The 11,856-nt window shown below is 41.7% G+C and overlaps 2 non-coding genes across 2 annotated transcripts; one reads left to right on the plus strand and one right to left on the minus strand.

The window, feature by feature from the left end:
* Positions 1 to 11,294: 11,294 nt before the first annotated feature.
* TRNAT-CGU (transfer RNA threonine (anticodon CGU)) lies at positions 11,295 to 11,366 on the minus strand. Its single transcript has one exon. It is a non-coding gene; the product is annotated as a tRNA-Thr (tRNA).
* Positions 11,367 to 11,607: 241 nt separating this feature from the next.
* On the plus strand, positions 11,608 to 11,679 carry TRNAP-CGG (transfer RNA proline (anticodon CGG)). Its single transcript has one exon. It is a non-coding gene; the product is annotated as a tRNA-Pro (tRNA).
* The last annotated feature ends 177 nt before the right edge of the window (positions 11,680 to 11,856 follow it).

Raw genomic sequence — 11,856 nt, forward strand, 5'->3', positions numbered from 1 at the left:
AAATTTAATTAACGGCATAAGATCCCAACTGCGCTCGAGTGAGAAAGAGACAGCTAACTAGGTAGTCAAAGCCTTAATAGCTGCAAAGCTCAGATTAATAAATGCCAAATGCATGTGAACAGCAACAACTGCGCGCTCAATTCGTCAGGCAGTCAGTGCGTCAATATGCGCTCGCTTAGTTAGCCAATTACACGACACAATCTTATATGATCGTGCAAATTGTATTTTTATTGCCAATTATTTATTTATTTCGTTTAGAGAACGACAATGCCGACAGTTAAAAATGTTATGATAGGCGTCGCATCGTTGCTGCAGCGAGCCGCGCCGACATTTTGCATACACTGTAAACGCAAAAGAAAACAACAAAAAGCAAAAGGTTCAATGACTGTTACTTACTGTTAAGCGATTAGTAAATCAGTCAAGTGGAGACTTATTGCTCTGGCAACGCTTAGCATGCAACGTATGCTTAACATTTTTCTAAATATCTAACAGAGTTATGTAAGTCTATGCAGCCTGTGTTTACAGTGTGTGCGCGCTGTCGGCTTTCCCTTAACATTTGGCTGCTTCTCTGCTGCTGCTGGCAGTTTGAATTCTGAAATGATATTCAATTAATTGTCATTTTTGTTGTTTTGTTTTTATATTTATATATATTTTTTTGGCGCTGCTTGTCGTTTTGTTAATTATTTAGCGTGCGATCATTATAAATTTGTGTGTGTGCAAATAGTTTTGTCTTGCATCACGGCACGTTGGCAACAACAATGGCAGCGCCGACGTTCATTCATTAATTATCAGCAACAATCTATAAGTTTAATTTGTATTCAATGCAATTAAATGTGAAATTGTTCAGACATACGGATTGCAATTCGTTTTGTTTAGATTCTTATTTTTGTGTTTGTTTTAGATTTAGGATGAACTAAAAGATACCCCTTAGTAGACTTTTATTTAATCTTATGTTAAATTATTGTTGTTAAGTCTTAGCTGCAGCGCATCAAAAAACAATTAACAGCTTACGCTTGCTGTTAATTAGCCTGGCTGTTAAGTGGCCATGTTAACTGACGACTGCTGTTCGCATTGTTAACATTGCGCTGCTCATACAAAAAATAGCGTTATTATGTATTATCTTTTTTTTGCTGGCTGTGCAGGATTATTTTTTATGCTCAAATAAACATTAAAAAATTCAATAAAACGTCATTGAAAATAAATGCGAAATTAAATTAATTAAACGATGGCACACAAAGCAATTTGCACATGATAATTCGAATAAAAAATGCCACACAGATAGGACAGCAGCAACAAAAAATGGAAGAGGGGTGCGACAGGTGAATGGGCAACGCGGAAAGGGGCGCGGTTAAAAACAAACTCCGGCGTAAATAACAGTCGGTTGCACTTGAGTAATTTCGCATAAAACATAACCAAGTAGAAAGGATATTAATAAACCGGCGTAAACCACACACACGCATACACACACAAATACGCCTGCATTTGCATTTGTGTGTATGTGTGCACACGGACAAGTGGCTGCCATTGCCAGCTGCTCGTGTTGTTGTTGATGTTGTTGTTGTTGCCATCAAGTAAATCAGTGTCCAATGTGTAAATAATTTCCATTTGAATGAGCAATTGTGCATTTTTCATATACAGACAGACACACATACGCACGCACACACACACACGCACACATATGCGCTGCTGCTGCTGCGCTTTCATTTGCAGACGCGACGCGTCGACGTTTAAAATCGCATGAAATTTTATTAAAATGAAGTAAATATGGTGTAAACGTGCTGATAAAACGGTTCGTGCTCAGCTATGTAGAAGAAATGAATGGGCAGCAGCAGCACAGTGACGGCACGACGTCGACTGCGGCAGCGGCAGCAACAGCGACTGAAGCCGCCCTTTAGCCACCGAGCGAGAGAGCAGGAGCCAAAGTTTAAGCGCAGCTTTTGTCAGCTGAAGAGAGTCGAGTGGACAGTCCAGAGAGTGCAGAGAGGGCAAGTGACGGTTAAGTGGAAGCGATTATATTTATATACATTGCAAAAGTGTGCGTGTGTGTGTGTGTGTAATGCGCGTAATTATGGATTGGGGCAGCTAGCGATCAATGCGGTCGGTAATTACAGTTACCAATTAGCGGTTAAGGCAGTTGTACGCACAAGTATGTCAGCTTATACATATGTTAAATTGCACATACATATTTATACATGTACGTACATATACGTATGTGCATAACTATCGTTTGCTGCTGAGTTAATTTCACGACTTTTTTTTAGGCATTGCGCTCGCTTTTCTTGAACATTGTTGCCCGCATGCTGGCAGCGCATGCAGAAGTCGCCTCAGCAGATGCTTGCCGAGGCGGCGCAGCATAAAATCGCTTATGTAAATAGCCATGCAAATAGGTGTACTCAAGTGTGTGTGCGTGTCTGTCTGTGTACATTCCAGTGGAATGCAAGCGACACAGCTGTGTGTGCATGGCGGACGCGGTTGCTCTGTTATTAATGGCAGCATGCTGAAAGAGAGTGTGTGTGTGTGTGTGAGAAAGAAAGAGAAACGAGTGAGAGCAAAAGCACATTGTCCTTTGTCCGTGTTGCTGGTGTTGTTGTTGTTGTTAATTGTGAGAATGATGCCAGCCAGTTGACCGTTATTTAATGTGCACTGTCTACAAGGGCCCGAATTGGAAATACGCCACGGCAAATGTAATTAACTGTAATGTTGAGCGCTTGCGAAGAGCTTCTGTGTGGTCACTGTATCAATACATATAAACACACACACACACAAGCATATATGTATATGGTATATGTATGTATGGCTATTTGGTCAAGTGGAGAGCACCTCGCATTGTATTTGTTGCCGTTGTTGCGTTGTTGCTTTATCTTCAACTGGCAAGCAAATTAAAATCATTATTATCATAAACGTTGTAAATGAGAAACGGCAGCTAAGTGTTGGTCAAACATTAATTGACACAATTCAGAAGTAACAACAAGACTAATAACAACAACAGCTACAACAATAATAACAATAGGCAATTGGCAAGTGCAATCAGTTTTCCTCTTTGCTTCTCATTCATCATTATCTGCTTGAGTAGCGCTCGCTCACTCGCACTTGTTCATGACCATTACTGTGCTCTGTTTGTTTTAATTAATTAAAAGCAGAGCTTTATTAGCCGCATAACAGAACTAAACTAGTTTAAGCGTTTGGGGCCTAAGTGTTACACTGAGCGAAAATAAAATAAGTTTAAAATTTTGAAATATTGACGTAATTTGTAAAATTATACAATAAAATTCGTATATCTTACATAAAAAAATTTTTTTCTTTTTTAAATTAAAAGTTAAAATTAGTTATTAAAGCAACAAAAACATTTGATAATAATATCATTTTATATATCTAATAATTAATAAAGTATTCAAAAATTATTATAATAATAATTAAACAGAAAATATTTTATTTACTTATTATAAAAACAATTAAATGCATTTGAATTGATTTGATTCATAGTTTATAATAGTTTATAGTTTATAATTCTTATATTTTTGTATATATTCATAATTCTTATGCAGTTTATATAGAACTTTTTGCTGTGTACAGTTAAGCCTTTAACAGGCAGTTGAAGGATTTTCATTCTCCTTTTTTTTTTTTTTTAAATATATTTGCATTTATATATTGTTACTTGTTTCGGCCTGGCTTATTCGTTACGGTGTTGCCATCGCCGATCGGTTGACAGTTTCAATTAGGCTTTAACACTCTGGCAGCTCTGGCTCTGGCTCTGGCACTGGCATGGCTCCATTTGCAATGCTGGGGCGCTGTTGGCTGCTGGCTGTTGGCTCTCAAGTGGCTGGCAATTACGTTCAATTAAGTTGGCCAAGTTGGTAACGGATGCGGACTGTGCAGTTGGCCAAATGCGTTGCGTCTGTAATTAAATGATGCTGCCTCCTCCTTGGCCGGCATGCCACCTAATCATAAGTGATATACCAAAAGGAAATGCTTTTCAAGGCGCACCTGCAGTTGAGAGCTGAGAGCTGGGAGCTGGGAGATGGCTAGCTGCTAGTTGGCTAGCTGTTTGTTAGCTGGATCTAGCTCTTCGAGCCACTAATTACATTGATTCTTAGACGATTGCATTGGCAATGGACATGCCAGCATTTGCAGTGGATTTTTTCTTTCTTTTTCTTTTCCTTTTTTCTTTATTTTGTATTTTTTTTTTTTTTTCTTGACTCGCAACGTCAACTTAATTAATTGTGCGTCCGGCCGCACGCCCGGACTTTAGTTTTTTTCCTTTTTAATTTTTTTTTTTTGCTGCTGCTGCTGCTGTTTTGTTTGGTTAGTGCGAGTGTAACTGGTTTGCAGCAAAGGCAGCAAACGATCGAGCGGCCGATCGATCGATGCGATGCGATCGTTTGCAATTTCTATTTGCGCGCAAATTGCTAATTTTGTGGAAAACACATTAATTAGCGCAAAATAAGCGCGCCAAGCGGCAATCGCAGTGGACGCAATCATCAACACGCCTCGCGGGCTATTTGGTGAATGCCCCCTTTGATCGGCACGTGGAAATTCAAGCGAAATGCCACAGCCAATCGCAAGCGAGCTTCAAAACGAAGGAAATTTTATAATTTACCTACGCCTCTTTGGATTTCCCCCTTCAAAATTCCTTTCGTTAAATACATAACTAAACACATACATACATATGTATTTATCTGTTTGTCTATTAAACTGTACCCTGTCACTCCTCTCTCTCTTTCTCGCTCTCGCTCTCTTTTGTTTGATTGCACATAAGAGAGCGGAGCGGATGCTTTCACCTAATTAGCGCCGCTTAACGGCAACTGCATTTGGCATTGTCTGGCAATTAAGCATCACTGTGTAAAGTTGGCTGCGCCCACAGTTCCAATTGGAAGTGAGCGAGCGTATTAGCGCAGTGGGCTTCGCACATGACGACAATTGCGACGTGAGCGTCATCGTCAGCGTCAGCTTCAACGTCGATGCAGTCGATGGCATCTCGGCAACGTCTTCGCTTCGCTCAGTCCATAAAAGCGCAATTTGTCGTAATTGTTTAAGCAGAAAGAAATAACAGCAAATGGCCAACAACACAATACACATAAAACAACTTAATAAAAATTCCACTGCCGTGTTGTACATCAGTTGACAAGTGGAGAGATTGAAGGGGGAGACTTCTGTAAGAGAGCAAGCGAAATGTGGAATTGTCGCACAAATCAAAACGTTGGCGCAATGTGTCGCTGACGCGGCCCAAAATAATATTGGGAGAGAGGAGGATGCGGACTGAGGGGGGAGAGCTGGGGGTGATTTGTCGGGTGTAGCATAAATCTCACTTAGAATCGCTGGCTGCAATAAAAAAAAAAGAGGAAAATCTGTACAAATAGATTAACAATAACAAGAGGAACAGCAGCAATAACAGCAACTACTACAAATGCTTATGTACAAGCCCTGCCCCATATGTTGCCACAACAATAATAAACACCGTATGAACGGCAACAACAATGCGCATAAATCAAACAAGCAATGCGGCCGGAGCACGACTGAGAGGGTCGCGCGGCATCAATTCTGACTGCATGTGGCAGGGCAGCGTTTGCTTTTCGCCTCTCTGCCTCCATCAATATTTTTTTGGTGCTGCTAGTTATTGAGATGGAGAGAAACAACAACGTTAAGCTTTCGATAGCACTAGAGCGGCGTAAACACAAACTCGACACTTGCAGACACACACAAACACACGCACACATTAACAAGCATAAGCAAACAGTTTTACACTCTCACACATGCTGTTGCCAGCGTTTTTGTAGACTTCGCCAAATTGAGCAGGCAACCAAATGGTCGCTAACAGAAACGTTGAATACACAAGAAATAGAATCTGTAATAATTCATAAATCGCTTAGCTCTTCAATTTTAAAGTTACGGCTTTTATATTAACATTTTTTTTTCTCGATAAGTTGAGCATATCAGCTTAGAAATTAATGCAATAAATTGACTGCAAAAACGTTCTTTTTTGTTTTGTCGCCCGAGCGAGAGAGCGAATTTGAAAGGGAGGAGAGTTTAGTTAAAGCTGCTGCCTGTGACAGCATAAAAGGTCTAGTGCCAAAAAAACACGCACAGGCATTCAAAGAGAGTCAGATATACATATGTATGTATGTGAGCACCTCACGCTCTCTCGTGCGTGTGCATTTGATTTTGATTGGTATTTATGGCAGTATAAGTACATTGAAAACACGAAAATTTGGAATTCTTATTGGACTGCCACGACACATGTTGCTGACAGGACAAGGCAAAGGGGCGGCACATGAACACTGGGCGTACTATAATTAAATCTACAATAACAACAGCAGCAGCAGCAACGATGACGACAATATAAAAAATGGCAAACGTTGCCATTTAATTGTTGGCCGGGCCACTTAAAAGCTCGTTTGCTGTTTCAAAACTTTATCTGGACTGCAGTAAACACAAAAGAAAAAATTTATATATATAGGTTTATATATATAGGTATACATATATATATACGTTTATGTAAAGGAAACCCGTTAAGCATGAAACAGGCGCAAAGTTCTGCTTGCAAAGGATCGAGCTGCTTCAGTCCCATTCCATTTGTTGCTCTTGTTGTTGCGCCTCCATTTCGTGCCTGGCTTTGGTGACCATTTTTCTGTTCAGCTCTGTCTCTTTCACTCTCCCAGTTGCCCACTCTCCCACTCTCCACTCGCCATTCTCCAATTGTGCCCCTTCCCCTGCTTTGTTTTGCCTATGCCACGTCTTCGTTTACATTTTTATGGTATAAAAATTAAAAATGAATTTTGATTGTTTTGTGTGCCGTTGTTGCTGCTGCTGTTGTTGTTGCTTTCTTGTCGACTTCTTGTTGCTCTGCTTCTTCGTGCCTCGTTGTATATATTTTTGTGGCATTGTTTTAGTTTTTCATATCGCGTACTTGAACTTTTTCCCCAAGCTTTTGTTGCCTGTAATTTGTTTTTGTTTTTTGGTCCTCTATTGTTGTTGTATTTGCTTCTCTTTGTTTTGCATAAATTTGATGTACCTGTTTTTTTTTTGTTCGTTTTCTTTTTAATTTGTGCGCGGAAGCCTTGCATGGCCAAAGGACATTGAAAGTGGACTTCTCTCGCTGTTTCTAGTTGACCATTAAAGCCATTTGACCTTTAACAATTATTTAGCTAATTTATATTTCAATAAAAAATATGTGTTTATTTGTTATGAACTTAGTGATCTTCCCAATTTTGCTGCTTACCATATCGTTTCGCTCTTGAAAGTAGGCAATAAAAAGGAAATTCTCTCTTAATTGACTCTGTTATGCATTTTTAGGATATACCATGGAATGTCTTAGGGAATTTGCTCCCACTCTTCAATTTTTTTCGTACTTTTCTTCGATATAAATGAGGTGTTTATGCAAGTTATTGTTTATATTTATGAACTAAGTATAACAATTAATTTATTGCTGTAATATAATTGATTATTTTTATGCAGTTAGCTGATCGATTTGAAAAGTTTGTTTATTGCCTATTTTATTATAATTTTATTTTTTTTATCAGTCACTTGATTATTTTTCCATAATTTCACCATCAATTTTCCCGGCTCGCTCGTTGCGTGCACAAATTAAATTTATGTGATTTTTGTGCGCCAATGTAAATTTACGCGCAGACAGACAGGTGTGTGTGTGTTTGTGTGTGTGGGCGTGTCCTCTGCACGCTCAGCACGTTTATTCGCACTTAATTCGCACTTTTTGACACCTTTGGATGTCCGTCAGTTGCACGAAGCGCGACAACGAACCAAAAGCCCAAAACCAAATAAACATAATTACGTTCGTCCTTAATATGAAATCTCCACAGCCAGCCAGCCAGCCAACCAGCCACGCCCCCATGCCCCACGCCCGACGCCCAAAAGCTAGGGGTTGCCGCAGGCTGTCAGCAACATAATGTGCAACGGGCAAAGCGAACGGCGCGAAATATTATGCAAAATAAATTAATTACCAATTAAGCGTGGTGGGAGTGGCAGGGGGGTGGAGGACTGCCAGTGGGTGGCTGGCATTAAGGGCTGAGCTCCACACAGTGCACGGACTGCATCAAAGCAGTTGTTGCAGCTGTTGCAGGCATATGGCAGTAACATTTCTGTGATTTTTGAAGTGTTCAGCGGGCGGGGACGGCGGTGGCGGGGGGTTGGTGTAGGTAGCGTTGAGCGTTGGGGCTCGCCTCGTTTGCCGTAACGCGTTTCTGTCACATGAGCATCGGCCACTAATTAGTGTCATTAAATCCGCTCCACATGACGACATGCGACAACATTTGCCCGCCATCCCCCATCCCCCATCCCCCCTCAGCTGCCCACGCCAATGCAGCTGCCGTTCGCCGGGCGGCGTGTGATGTGGCGTTGCCTACTTTTTGGGGCGCATGCATAAAACATGTCACAAAATTGCAGCAGCTTTTGGCCTCGCCTGGTCGTCGTTGGCCAAATAAATAAACCATAAACATAACTGACCGCAAAATCAACTTAATTTGTGTGTGTGTGTGTGTGTGTGTGGAACGTGAAATGAAAGAGCGACAGTTTCTTATAACCGACGTAACTTCCGTTAACTTGCGTGCAAACCTGTAATTTAAATCCCCGCCTCCATCTTCCACTTGGCTCAACAATTGGGGTTAAAAAGGGTTTAAGTTGCGACACAAAAACCTCACCACGCCCCCGACCCCAACACCGGCCGCGACACCAGCCCCCATTCTCTAGCGGCACCACATGCATATGCATAATTATAGAGCCGGAACCAAAAACGAAACGCAATGGCAAATGGCAAAGGGTGTAAGGTGAAGGGTAAAGGGTAAAGGCTAGAGGGTGGAGGGACCCCGCGGCTAGGGGCTGGCCGGCATCCGCTTAGCAAACTAAACTGTGAAAATGCCGCCGGCCAGAGTTACCCCAAAAACTACGACTCTATGGGTATTACGGCCGTGGAAATTTGAATATTGATTGGGTTTAATGAGCGCCCTGGTCGCGCAATTAGCTCGCCCGGCCGGCCGTCCGTGTTACCTGCTCTTCCGTGCGCCCCTATCACCTGCGTCAGGTATCGGTTGCGTTTCCGTCTGCCTTACGGTGAGGCTAAGCAACGATTTGGACTGGGTGGATACCAATTTTCTCAACTCGAAACTAGATAACAAATTACGTTTAACCATGGGGAGAAGTACAGGTGTTATCAAATGCCCCGTTATTAGAGAGTATTTTTAAAGGGCATTGAATAATTGATGGAAATGAAACATTGAAATTGTCAGCTAACGAAACGAGTTAGCGAACGAATGGAATGAAACAGTAGAAAAACGTATGATAGCAGCCAAGCTAAAATAAAGTGGATGGATCAAAGATGAAAGGAATTGAAATTGAAACAAGTAAAATGAATTAAATGAAATGAAGGGAAATTAAAACTAACCAATATTAAGTGAAATATAATGGTATACTATAGAGGAACATATTGGAATGAAACGTTAACGTATAAAAGGTTACATTGGCATCACATTTTTGCAATTTTGAGAAATGTTTGAGAACAAAATGGAATGAAACAGAAAAAATGAATAACGTTTACTGTAAGCCAAAGCCAACTAACCAAAATGCCCTAAGATCAGACTTAACTCAGAATAAAGTGGAATGGAAACAAATGAAATATATTAAATATTGAATATAAAATCTTAATGAAACAGAAAAGTGCCAAAATAAAGTGAAATCTAGTGCAATGAAACGTAAACAATTAAATTTGTGAAATACAATAAAAAGAAACAGCTTAGTACCAACAGAAAATGTGTATACGAAATGGAATGAAACGAAATTAAAGTTAAATGGAATGGAATAGCAAATGCAATGGAATGGAATGTGAAACAAAGCAGGCAAATCGCCAGTTAAATCGTTGCCCAAAATCAAATTTCGTATGCAAATTGAAAAGAGTTGCAGGTGAAAGGGTGAGGGAAGGGAGGGAGAGAAGTAGAGAAAGCGGCAGGCAGAGAGGAGGGAAGATGAATGTAATGCATAAATTAATTGATCGCCTACGCATTGTACAAAAACTATGAATGCTCAATGAATGCGCTGTCTCCGATAAAGCTGTGGCATGTGGCCACGCCCACTCGTGCGACACGCCCCCCGGCATGCCGCATGCCGCATGCGGCATACAATTGCATTTTGGTGGCAATGAAATTCGAATATGAAAACGTTGCGCCAACATTTAGCATTCAATTCATTTTGAACTAAACTAAATAACAATGCAGTCCGCGAGCAGGCGGCGAAGGGGTGCACTGAGAGGGGGAGTGGCAGACTGCATTGGTTTTGGCCAAGTTAAAAGCTGACTTGGCTGATTGGTATTTGGTACGGCTTTTTAGGGGGCTGGCGTTAAATTTACATAAATTGATTTGATTGAATTTTTATGAGCGAACGTCCATTGGTCGTCCCCCATCCCCCGTCCCCGACGCCCGCGGCCCATGGCTGATGAGTTTTTGACACTGGCCGCAGTGCGACGTCTAATTAAAGTCATTGCCAGCAGCTGCACACGCGTGGCACGGAGTAACGTGCCACGGTCTGTGCCCCCAAGGCCGGGTCACAGTTGGTGCTACATGGACAGCGGCAGCGGCAACCATGTTGGCTTAATGCATTTGGCCATGGCCAACGACAATTGAGGCAGGGCGACAGACAATGGTGCCACAACACATGGCAGCCCCATATATGCATGCCTAGCCACAGTCCGTCCCCCTTCCCCACACACACACACAAACACAAGCAGCGACATCTCTGCATATTTTTAGGGCTTCTGGCTGGCAAACAGAAATTGGCAACAAACTAAGTATTTAGCGCTTTGATTTTGGCCTGGTTACACACACACACACACACACACACACACACACACACACACACACACGCATGCATGACCATTCCATTTCATTCCATTTCGTTTCGTTGCACTTTGCGCTCTTCTGTTTCCGTTTGGCCAATGCCAATTTGTCATAAATCTCGTTATTTTAAATCGTTGTTGGCATTTTCTGCTCGCATTGATTTGTTGTTGTTGCTGCTGCTGCTGCCGCTGCTGGCCATTGACAGACGCCTTGGCCATGTTTTGTTATCGTTATCGCGCTGCTGCAGTCAGCAATTTGCAGCGTTGCACACACGCAGCAATAAAGCAAAAGTGACAGTTGCAAATGTTGCGGTTGCTGCTGCTGGTTGAAATTGTCAGCCGCAAAATGTTTCGCTTAAATATGCAAAATATCGAAAGTAAAACTTTCGTTCAAAATGACGCTTATTGAACTCCGATTTTACAGCAATGTAAAAAAAAAAATTCCGCAGCGGCTTAGGCCTGCCTCCTGTGAGAATTGAACTCACGACCCCTGGTTTACGAGACCAGTGCTCTGCCTCTGAGCTAAAGAGGCCATCTGGCGAAGTCGCCGTCAATAAGCTGCGTTATAAAGGACCGACGCCCACGCATAACCAATCAGGAGACAGCAGCGCTCAAACACAGCGCTCAAACGGCGATCGAAGCTTGTGTTGTGCTAAAAATAGCATACGCATAGCGGAATTCTTTTGGATATGACGCAAGAGTTTGATCACATCGAGGTCGCAGCTTGCGATAGTCTCCATTCAGTTTGGGTTTGGGTCGGCCACGTTGACATCGGCTCGTTGGTCTAGTGGTATGATTCTCGCTTCGGGTGCGAGAGGTCCCGGGTTCAACTCCCGGACGAGCCCGCTTAGAAGTGTGATCGCACAATTATTTTATATTTTTTTTATATATCTTGTTAATTTTTTTGCTTTTTATATTTCCGAAGAAGGCTTAACAATTTACATGTAGTTGCGAAAAAGTACGCACATAGAAGAATGACATACAATTTTGGCAAGCCGTTAATTCAGCGCTTCTGCTAAATT

The sequence above is a fragment of the Drosophila arizonae genome, chromosome X, assembly GCF_054131065.1.
Source record: "Drosophila arizonae isolate 15081-1271.41 chromosome X, UAZ_ARI_1.0, whole genome shotgun sequence".
NCBI lineage: Eukaryota > Metazoa > Arthropoda > Insecta > Diptera > Drosophilidae > Drosophila > Drosophila arizonae.